The 11128-nt window shown below is 29.6% G+C and overlaps 1 long non-coding RNA gene across 3 annotated transcripts; it reads right to left on the bottom strand.

The window, feature by feature from the left end:
* Nucleotides 1–2643: 2643 nt before the first annotated feature.
* Nucleotides 2644–10719, bottom strand: LOC133796924 (uncharacterized). Of its 3 annotated transcripts, XR_009875544.1 has the most exons (5): nucleotides 10299–10719; nucleotides 9508–10043; nucleotides 9213–9258; nucleotides 9062–9097; nucleotides 2644–2758 (listed from the first exon to the last, which is right to left on the bottom strand). It is a non-coding gene; the product is annotated as an uncharacterized LOC133796924 (long non-coding RNA). The 3 variants fall into 3 exon arrangements; XR_009875543.1 differs by having other exon boundaries at nucleotides 9508–10719; XR_009875545.1 differs by lacking the exon at nucleotides 9062–9097 and having other exon boundaries at nucleotides 9508–10719.
* Nucleotides 10720–11128: the final 409 nt, after the last annotated feature.

Raw genomic sequence — 11128 nt, 5'->3', positions numbered from 1 at the left:
AGTATTGATATTACTACTTAGCATGCTATTTATGATTATGTAATCTATTGATTAACTGTTTATGAACATGTTTATGTTTTCTTGCTGAACCTTGGCTCACGGGTGCTACGTGGTGCAGGTAAATGAAAGGAAAAGATGGACCAGCCATGAGTTGGAGAGCTTCAGGGGCTGGATGTACATATGGAGCCTGCTCGGCCACCACGGCTAAGGTTACTTGTTGGAACAATACTTCAACCCTGATTTTGCCGTCTAGGCCGACCCTTGTATTTATGTTGTATCTGCCTTGGTTTATAAACTCTTTTGGGGATCCCACGTATCAAACTTAATCTCTTTTAATGAAGTGGTTATTGTTTGACCAAAATTTTCAGTATCTAAACCTTATGTTAGTTTCAATTACACGTTTTAAATCCAAATGATTCATTTAGCGAATTAAACACTATTTTAATTACATAGTATAATGGTCCTGGATTAGGAGGACGTTACAAAACTTGACAACAAGTTCGGGTCGGGTTCAGGTGGTGGATTCCATGAGCTTCGGAAACCCGACTGACTATATATATTTTGAGTTTTTTATTTTACTTTTTTTAAGATTAAAAATAAAAAATAAATTAAAAAACAAAACAAAACCCTAAAAGTAAAGCCAAGTAAAATTATTGAGAAACTATAGAATAAGTCAAATGATATCCGATACTTGAACATTGCATTCACTTTTTTTTTAACCCATAACACTATAGCTCCGAATTCCAAAATGCAAATTAATGGGAGTAGTAATTAAGTAACATTAGGTGCAACTTAATTTGGATAGGCTCAAATCTTTGAGTGACTTTTTCTTAGGTGGCAACCTGTATGTTTTTCCTTCGTCTTTATCCTTTTCTTACTTTATTTATTTATTTTGGTAGGTCAATGTCGTACGTTATTTTACACTGGTTTTGGATATAACCTTCGAAACATTTTAAGCTCAAGTAAAATAGTATAGTGCATAATATTCTTCAATCGGTTTCTTTCTCGAGAAGAAAATCATTTGAACTATATATATAAACCATATAAAAAAATTGAAACTAATAAAGTGATAAACATATGATTAGATTATGACAAAATTTAAGTATAAAACCGACAAACTTATTAATCATTATTAGTTTCACATAATCGTGTTCTCCATTATTCCAAAAAATCAAATGTATATAAATGTACGTTTGTGGACAAACTATGAATCTACAATGAAATATTGATCTTTGTTGCATTAGTACTCGATCACCAAATTATTTAAGCACTATCAATAGATGTTCTACTTAATTCTTTAAAATACTTTTTTAAAACACATATTTTTTTATTTTACTTCTAAGTTTTATATTATACCATACATCAACTTCTCTATATATTTTTCTACATCATTTAAATATTATATCTTTAAACATATTTTATTAATTAAAGTAAAATAAAATAATTGAAAAAAGAAAAAGAAATAATAAATATATATACTAAATGGGAGAGAGAAAATTTACACTACTACAAAAATGGGATTTTCCGACAGTTTTTAACTGTCACTATTGAGCAATGACGACAGTCGACTAACTGTCGTATTTTCCTATGCCGGCGTGGGTAGCTACGCCGACAGTTAATAAGTATCGTCGCTGCTAGCTACGCCGTCAGTTAATATGTGTCGTCATTGCTGGCTACGCCGACAGTTAATAGGTGTCGCCATTGCTGGCTACGCCGACAGTTAATACGTGTCGCCATTGCTGACAACGCCGACAGTTAATAGGTGTTACCATAACATTGAATTTATATATATAATAATTTTTCGATATATATTTTTGGCTATTTAGGATTTTTACCCCCCGAACTATTACCACTACCGTATCGTGCCCCCTAATTTTTTCAAGCTATTAAAAATTCCCCCCGAAATATTCACAGTAATGTAAAGAAGGACTTCCGTTAACTTTCAACACATGTGACTAACAGAATGCTCACATGGGTCTTTACATGCTGATGTGTCTTGGCCATGTCAGCGCCATGTGTGTAATTTTATTATTTTTAAATATGGTTTTTATTTTTTTAATGTATAAAAAATGGTTTAATTTATTAATTCTATTTTTTAGTGTTTAATTCATTAATTTTTAATATGATTATAGATTTTTGAATTTAAAATTACACACATGGCGCTGACATTACCAAGACACATCAGCATGTAAAGACTCATGTCAGTCTTTTGTTAGCCACATGTGTTGAAAGTTAACGGAAGTCCTTCTTTACATTACTGTGAATATTTCGGGGGGAATTTTTAACGGCCTGAAAAAATTAGGGGGCACGATACGGTAGTGGTAATAGTTCGGGGGGTAAAAATCCTAAATAGCCTATATTTTTTAAAACTTTTAATTATATTTTTAACAAGTGAAGTTTGATATAAATTTAAATAAAAAAATTACTCACATAATTAATTATTATTACCATAATTTGTAAAAAAAATTATATTTATCATAATAAAAATTCATATACATACAACATTTATTCATACAATTGAAATGTAAATTATACATCAAATCCTCATGAGACTAAATAAGTCTCAATGAAAATTCATTATAATTCTCAATAAAAATTCATTATTCTCGACGTAAATAATACATCAAATCCTCACTGACATAATTCTTACAAGCAAGAAAGAAAATAATACCCAACAACTTGAAGAAGAATTTCGTGTTGCCTTGGTTCTCTTATATAATTGTCTTGGTTCTCTTAAATATCCAAGTAGAGTTTTAGCCTGCAATACAGAATAAACACCATTAAAGTTAAACAAAAACTAAAAGAAATAGAGAACTTGAGGTTGTAGAATAAATAAAAAGGATGATTGTGGTTTTCAGTCACAAAAATAATTTATATAAAAGTTGTATTTTTCTTATCAAATTGGATAGCCTCATGGCTTAAGTAGTTAGTCTTAATTTTTTAAACTAAGGAATGCATACCTGTCAGTCTCAATTTAAAATTGCTCAAGCTAGTTAGTTTATGAAATCACAGACATTAATAAACCAAATTACCAATCATTCATAGCACATTAGCAAATATACAATAAACATCGAGAAATTAATATACATATATACACATATAAAGACATGCACTGTGTAAGTAATATGCATAAGATTCTAAGTCCATAGTACTTAACAAGAAAAGAAAAGATAATATAGTTATAAATAAGAGCACCAAAAACATAAATATAATAGATCATTAATATATAACACAAGCATACCAGGTGACATTTATTAAAGTTATTAAAGTAACACAACGAGCATACCAAAAAAAGTTGTTAAAGTAACACGAGTTGTGAATAAGCCTAATCCAAATTTATAAATCTAATTCACATTTGAAAGTCTACGCTAAATAGAAAATCATAATTTCTTTTGGTCAAGCATATATATTTATTTTAATAAATAGCCATATAATTATGAGTTCTATGCAAATGCAACATTTTTAACAAAGTGATAATCAATCCATTTTAGAAAATTTTCAATTGTTTAAAGAATACATTGTTTCAACTAAGGCCATCGAACATGGTAAAAACAATCACAGTTTGGAAGAAAAAAATAACTTAGATATTATTTAAGTAAGAAAATGATCAAACTATTAGACTACAATGAAACACAAAGCTATGCTTCAATTAAAATAAACACAAATTGAGATAGTAGTTATGGTGCAGAAAAGGAAATCATCGAGTAAATATATAAATATATATCCTATGTCTCAATTGATTGAACCCAAAACTCACCAATTGATTTTTTTAGAAAACTTTCAATTGTTTAAAGAATACATTGTTTCAACTAAAGCCATCGAACATGGTAAAAATAATCACAATTTGGAAGAAAACAAATAACTTAGATATTATTTAAATAAGAAAATGATTAAACTATTAGAATACAAAGAAACATAAAGCTATGCTTCAATTAAAATAAACACAAATTGAGATAGTAGTTCTAGTGCAGAAAAGGAAATCATCGAGTAAATATATAAATATATATCCTATGTCTCAATTGATTGAACCCAAAACTCACCGATTGATTTTTTTAGAAAATTTTCAATTGTTTAAAGAATACATTGTTTCAGCTAAGGCCATCGAACATGGTGAAAACAATTACAGTTTGGAAGAAAAAAAATAACTTAGATATTATTTAAGTAAGAAAATGATCAAACTATAAGACTACAATGAAACATAAAGCTATGCTTCAATTAAAATAAACACAAATTGAGATAGTAGTTTTGGTGCAAAAAAAGAAACCTTGAATTATCAACCAATATGCTAATAACGTCAAACTTTTGTATAGCACTTTATACTATTGAACCTACATGTGATCACAAGAACCAAAAGTGATGCTCAATGTTATAAATCACCTCACCAAAGACATTAGACAAGGGACAAGAATAAAACTAACATATACAAAAGAAGAAATACAAAAGGTTATGCTATATGTGTATGCCAACACGCAATATGTACATTCATACAAGTATATGTTATAATCAAACACTACAAGAAATCAGATCTTTACCTACCAATATATGTTATATTGGTAGGTAAAGTAATGTTTTGCCTACCAATATTTATTGGTAGATAATATTAGTAGGTAAATGCTAGTCCATTATATTATATTTCGGAACATAGCTTTACCTACCAATAATATCAGTAGGTAATGATCTTTACCTACGTATATTATGGAGGGAAATTTTTTAACCATTCCCGCTCAATTTTCCCCCCATTTTTTATTTTCAATATATTATTTTATTATTATAAATGCTTATTTGGAAGCTTATGTGGAGTAAATAATATGATGTGTATGACATTTGCCTACCAATTCCTTACCTACTTATATTTATTTGTAGGTAAATGTGACTTTTACCTACCAATATTTAATGGTACGAACTATGCGTAGGTAAATATTACAAAATATATAAACTATTTTGAATATATTTTTCGCTACCAATAAAGTTGGTAGGTAAAGATTTCTACCTACTATATATTGGAGGGAAAAAATTAAAATTTTGGAGCTCATTTTTCCCTCTAATTTTATTTTAATTTTTAAAATTTTATTAAAATTAATGCTGATGTGTCTACAACCTTATCCTAGTGTCTAACCATACTTGTTTTATAATTTACACATCATTTTATTGATACATATAATATAATAAAACCATAAATATATTTATTATTAAATATAAATATATACTATAAACCTAAACCCTAACACTTGTCTCTCAAAGCCTCTTCTCTCTTCCAAACACCCAGTCGATCGATCCTCAAAATTCTGGGACCCAAAGAAGCTGCCAAGATGAGTGTGGTCTGCAAGTACTTCAATTCTGTGGCTTCAGACGAAAATCTTTGGGTTTTCTTCCTCCAGAATGAGAATGCTTCTCCTCCTCACTCTTGGGATTCTCTTATGTTTGCCGAAACCCATTTGAGATCTACTTATCCCCTTCCGTAAGTCCACTTTCAATTCGGACTTCTTTCACTTTTTCTTTGCTTTTTCCTTTCAATATCAATGCTTTTTGCTTTTCTTGGTAGCAGAACCCTCACACCTCAACCGACCCAATTGTCTTTTATGCGGATTTATGGTCAACGTTTGAAAGTCCCTGGCTCAATTATCATTGATGGTAATACCTATATGCTCCTTGTGGTGTTATTATATAGGAAGGAACACTAGTCAATACCCATTTCTTGTTTTCTATTATTATGTTCTTCTCTGTCCTTTGACCAGGTCGCTCTGGCTATTGCAAATACGGTTGGAGCAAGTATGTTGCTCCATCTGTGCGCTCTGCTACTTTCTTGGTCACCTTTTAACTACCAGCTTCAAAGTTTCATCATTCATTCTTCATTCGCGAGCAGTGGCCACACCACGCCTTCATCATTCATTCATTCATTCATTCCCAAAATCTGAAGGATTGGTGATGAATATATCTATATGAGGCAAATCTGAATATTTGAAAATATGTTGTTGATTGATTTTGTCTTTGGTAATTTTTATTATGGCATATCTAATTTTTTTAAATATGGTAGCTGGTTTTGGTAATTTTATTATGAGGGAATCTGTGGTTTAATCACTGTCTTGGGCAAGTTTGAGTTTGGATTCTTTTTTATATTATGTATTTAAAGTTGGTTTATAATATGGTTTTGGGGTGGGTTGTTATATATTTGACAGATTTTTATTGATTTGCTCAAGTTTGCAATTGATTTTAGATATGTTTTGAGAATAGTTTTTTGAACTTTTTTTTTAAAAGCCAATTTTGAATATATTGTGGTGTTGATTATATTAATTTTTATTATCTTAGCCAAATCTGAATATTAGATATGTGTGTTGATTTGGGTGATTTTTATTATTAGTGGAAAATCAAAATCTTTGATTATGTGTATTGATTTTGATTGTTTTTATTATTTAAGGCAGTATGGATTCAAACATTGCTATGAATATGTGATTTTTTGTCTTTCTAATTACATGATTTTGTGTATTCAAAGTTATGAACACAGTACCTTTCTTCGGCTCTTAAACAAGTGTATTTTTAATTGATTTTATGGTTATGGTTTACTTATTTCATTTTTGAGACATTGTGTAGACGTGCACTTTTTTCTTGTCAATGAAGAGCCATAATAAGTATGACTAGCTAATGTGTTAGTGATTATGACATTTGATATGCCGTATTTTTAGTTATATTGGCATTCTATGTATGTCATAAATGCCCATATTTGGTCATAATTAGTTTTGAAATACTGATGATGATTTGGGAACATCACATATAGTGTTTGGTCTTTGTTATTCCCTGTTTTGGAGTAGCTTTTGGTTCTGTAGCAGAGACAGACAGAACAACAAGGTATATGCTATCATCAATAAATTGATACTATGTTTCTATATTCAGATTTGGAGATTTTTTTGTACTTTGTTATTGATATTGATATTCAGATTTAGGATGTAGATTAATTTAATAAGCTTACTGCATTAGTGAATATGATTCTTTGTTCCTGTACTAAGATTTACTAATTTTTTTTATGTTCTAATATTTGTTTTTCATATTTAGATATTTTCTTTTTCATATTTCTTTGTTTTTCTATTTCTAAAGTTTTGCATTAATCTCAAGTGTTTCTCTATTTTTAGCATGCTCTGCTTTCTGGTTTGTAGGGTGAACTTTGAATCTGATTTTTATTCTGTATACAAATATGTTTTGAATCTGATTTTTTTAAAGTGCGAAAATTTTGTGTTTGGTATTTGATTTATGTATTATGTTCATTGATTATATATATGAATCTGTTATTCTTTTTAAAAAGGAGAAGAGACATCTACTTTTTATTTTAAGTTTTTTTATGTTAAACTTTGAATCTAGTTTGTATTATCTTCATCATTGTTTACATGTTCATATATACTGCATATGAACTTCTTTGTTTTATCACATAATTATAGTTTTCGATGCATATTGCCTATTAAATGTAGTTTTGAATGTTGACTTATATTTACTTTTTTTTATTTGGATTATTATGCTACTTTGATTTTTGTTTTTGTTTTTGTTTTTGCTTGTGATGTTGATAAATTATTTTATTTTATGTTGGTGATTATGGGACTTGATGTGCTCATACATTTGTTTTTTAATATATGCTGGTATATCAAGTGTCATAAATGCCCATAATAATAAGTCATATTTTCTGAAATCCTTATGATGATTAAATTGGGGATAATTATTATGTTGAGATTAATTATATTTTCCCATTGTTGCCAACCCGAACCCCACCTCCAACCATCGTCGGTGTCCACCTCACAAAGCCATCATCGACATTCACAAGTTCGAGAAAAATGATGCTCTTTAGTAATAATCTCAAAGTCAAGAATAGACTTGTAATAGACTTGTTGATATTTTTTATGAAATGTAATTAGTTTAACACTCATCTTTAATAAGCAATGAATATTTTATAATATATGTTTGTTTATTTTATTATTAATGTTAAATAATTTATTTGAGTTCGGTTCGGGAGTCACAAGATGATTCTTAGTTTATTTACAGTAATTTACTAAGGAATGAACTTTATGAAGTTTTTTTATTTTTGTAGGGGTAACCTTAAAAGGATAACTTTATGTTTTATTTTAGTATTGAACATTATAAAGAATTTTAGCATTAAACATTTTATTATTGTATGGTTTTTTTCTAGTTGATTTCTAATATAGAACATTTATAATAACTGTTATTATCTTTTACCTACACATAACTATTACATTTGACCAAAATATAAATTCTGTAATAGACCAATAAAATCATGCTATGTGGGCTAATAAAATGACCCCATATGGTCTAATAATATCGTGCCACGTAGACTAATAAAATGATGCCACGTGGTCTATATCAAATGATGACATATGTACTCATTATCAAACGACACGTGGAGCAAACACAAGATGCCAAGTGGCGATATTGATGTATGCCACGTAGGATGCCACGTCATCTGACACATAAAACTATGGAAACCATATCAGTAGACACGTAGGATGCCACATCATCAGACACATAAAACTATGGAAACCATGTCAGCAGACACGTAGGATGTCACGTCGTCAAACACATCATCTGCTGACTCATCAATTGATTTATAACTTAGTGGGGTCCACTGATTCTTTTACCTACCAGTATTAATAAGTGTAGGTAAAGACTCTTTCCCCACTAACCTTTACCTACCAATCTCTACCAATTCAATATTGGTAGGTAAACCACATTACCTACCATTAGGCTAGTTTTACCTACACTTACAATTGGTAGGTAAAGACCCAATTTTCTTGTAGTGAAACCAATCAAACAAACACAATTCAATTATAGGATGATCATAGACAAGTCTACATCAATTCAAACAACACACAAGTTTTCTTTCTTATCTCCGCAGCACATAAATTTCTCAGATCCTACTTCACTAAAACACAAAAGTTCTTAACCTTCCGTTATCACCGCAGCACACAGTAACAATCTCAGAACCTACTTCACTATGGATGAATATTTAAGATATTCAAACTCCTCTAACATTTACATGGTATTAAAATAAAAGTTAGAGGCATACCTCTTGCAAACTGTTGCAAAATAGTTTCTTTGAAGTCTGTCTCAGCACATACACACATTTACAATGTTATAATATGATGAAAGTGAGTCAAATCTGAATTAAATAATTAAATAATAATGCAAAGAAGAGAAAAACCAAATGCTCATCTTACTCTTTCTTCTCAGCCTTGGGTTGAGTCAAATGCTTAGCTTGTCCACCTAAAATACATAGAAAACTACATCATAACTTAGTTTATGCTATTTTCAAAATGCAAAGATGGATTACATTTTGACAAAAAACTAATATAAATATATATACATATATTTATACCTACAATCTTTATAATATTTATGTGCATGTAGAAGAGTTACCACCAACTATCTATATATTATATATGTTGTAGCTAGAGTGATAATAAATATAAATAATATTCAATATTTCAATCACATGTCCAATAAGTGCCCTACCATATCTCAAATCAAGTTTTCTTCAACTCTTCTTTGCACTGCCCAAGGAATGAATAAATAAGAAAGCTTTAACAAAGTGATTGCTACTTTGAGGGTTATCCTTCATTTTTCAATTACAATATAATAACACACATAACTAATTCTTATATATAACTGATTATGATATTATATATGAATACCAAACTACATAAATAACAAGCTTGAAGGCTGCTTTGTTCTCTATATTTTTTTTGTTCTTTTGTTTTTATTTATTTAGGGATAATATAACAAAATGTGCAGCTAGGGAAAAGGACAAACAAGGATATCGACTATATATATATATAGATTGTATAATCAGGCCACCTAATTTTTTTATATGTATATCTTTATTAGCCACTTTCAATTATAATTACAAAATAAAATAAAAAATGAGTTCATTGAAGAGCACACCATCACCTCAGTCCTCGTGACTTGTAGGCTACCTAACTGAGTGCAGAGCCTCATGACTTGCCACCACCATCTCCTCTTTCTATAAATAAATAATCAGGTTTTTTTTCCTATTGATTCAGTTTTGTCCATTAATTTGTAATAGAGACTGTTCAAACTATGACAAAAACAAAGAATGGGTTTCAAATCTGGGATATCTTCAAATTAATGGGCCAAAAATAGAATGCATGTTATTTTAGGTCTAAAAATAAAATTAACATGTAAATAATAAAGATTTTATTTATTAATACTTGTAAGAAATCAGATTATTGCATTCACATGAAACCATGAAAACATGTTAAGAGCAAGTATAAGCTAGAACTTACCACACAAGCTGGCACCAGTGGAATAAAAGTGAGAATATTCTTTCAATCTTCGGTATCTATGTGTAAAATCTAAGAATAGTAGAAAACTGAAGGTTAGATTCCAAAAGGAAATACAACCTCAAAAAGAAGTAAAACGTGGCATGATATATTTGTGGCTATTGAAGAAAATCAAGAGTTCTCAGCTTAACACAAGCAAATAAAACATTATTAAGACTAAGGTACACTGATCCTCCTGCTTATGATTGACTATGTGAGTAATACCCACGCTATCAAAGAAATGTTATGTATTGACAGCTTTCATGATCCCAAAAAGTGTGTAACTGTCAAAACTTATAAATGAGCAAAATCACTACAGAAAAAATCTATAATAATAATGAAGACAAAGTTAAACTGTAATGGGGTTAGAAATACTTCAAAATAGTTTACTACATATGGGTTTTGTCAACCTGAAACTCATTGGGAAGAGATGACAAATAAATGTACTATCAAGAGAATACCTAATACAAAAAATAACAAATCCTACAGTAATACTTTTCATTTATTCAACAGTACAAGATAGCCAAATGATTCCCTAAACTCAAATTATCCACTAATTATCTTTGGTCATATGCCTTTTTCATGAGACACTATTAAATAACCTGGAAACATATCACAATATAATGAGACTCGTTGACCATTGTAGTAATATATCAAAGGCATATACTTCACTTTCAACACCATACATTTTGTTACTTGAATATATTGCAGCTAAGATACAACTGAACAAATATCGACTCATAATAGAAAGGAGAAAAAAACAGAGGTCCTGAGCTACTGAGCGTTATACAGAG

The sequence above is a fragment of the Humulus lupulus genome, chromosome 8 (assembly GCF_963169125.1).
Source record: "Humulus lupulus chromosome 8, drHumLupu1.1, whole genome shotgun sequence".
NCBI classification, from domain to species: domain Eukaryota; kingdom Viridiplantae; phylum Streptophyta; class Magnoliopsida; order Rosales; family Cannabaceae; genus Humulus; species Humulus lupulus.
This window is presented reverse-complemented; position numbering and strand designations above follow the sequence as displayed.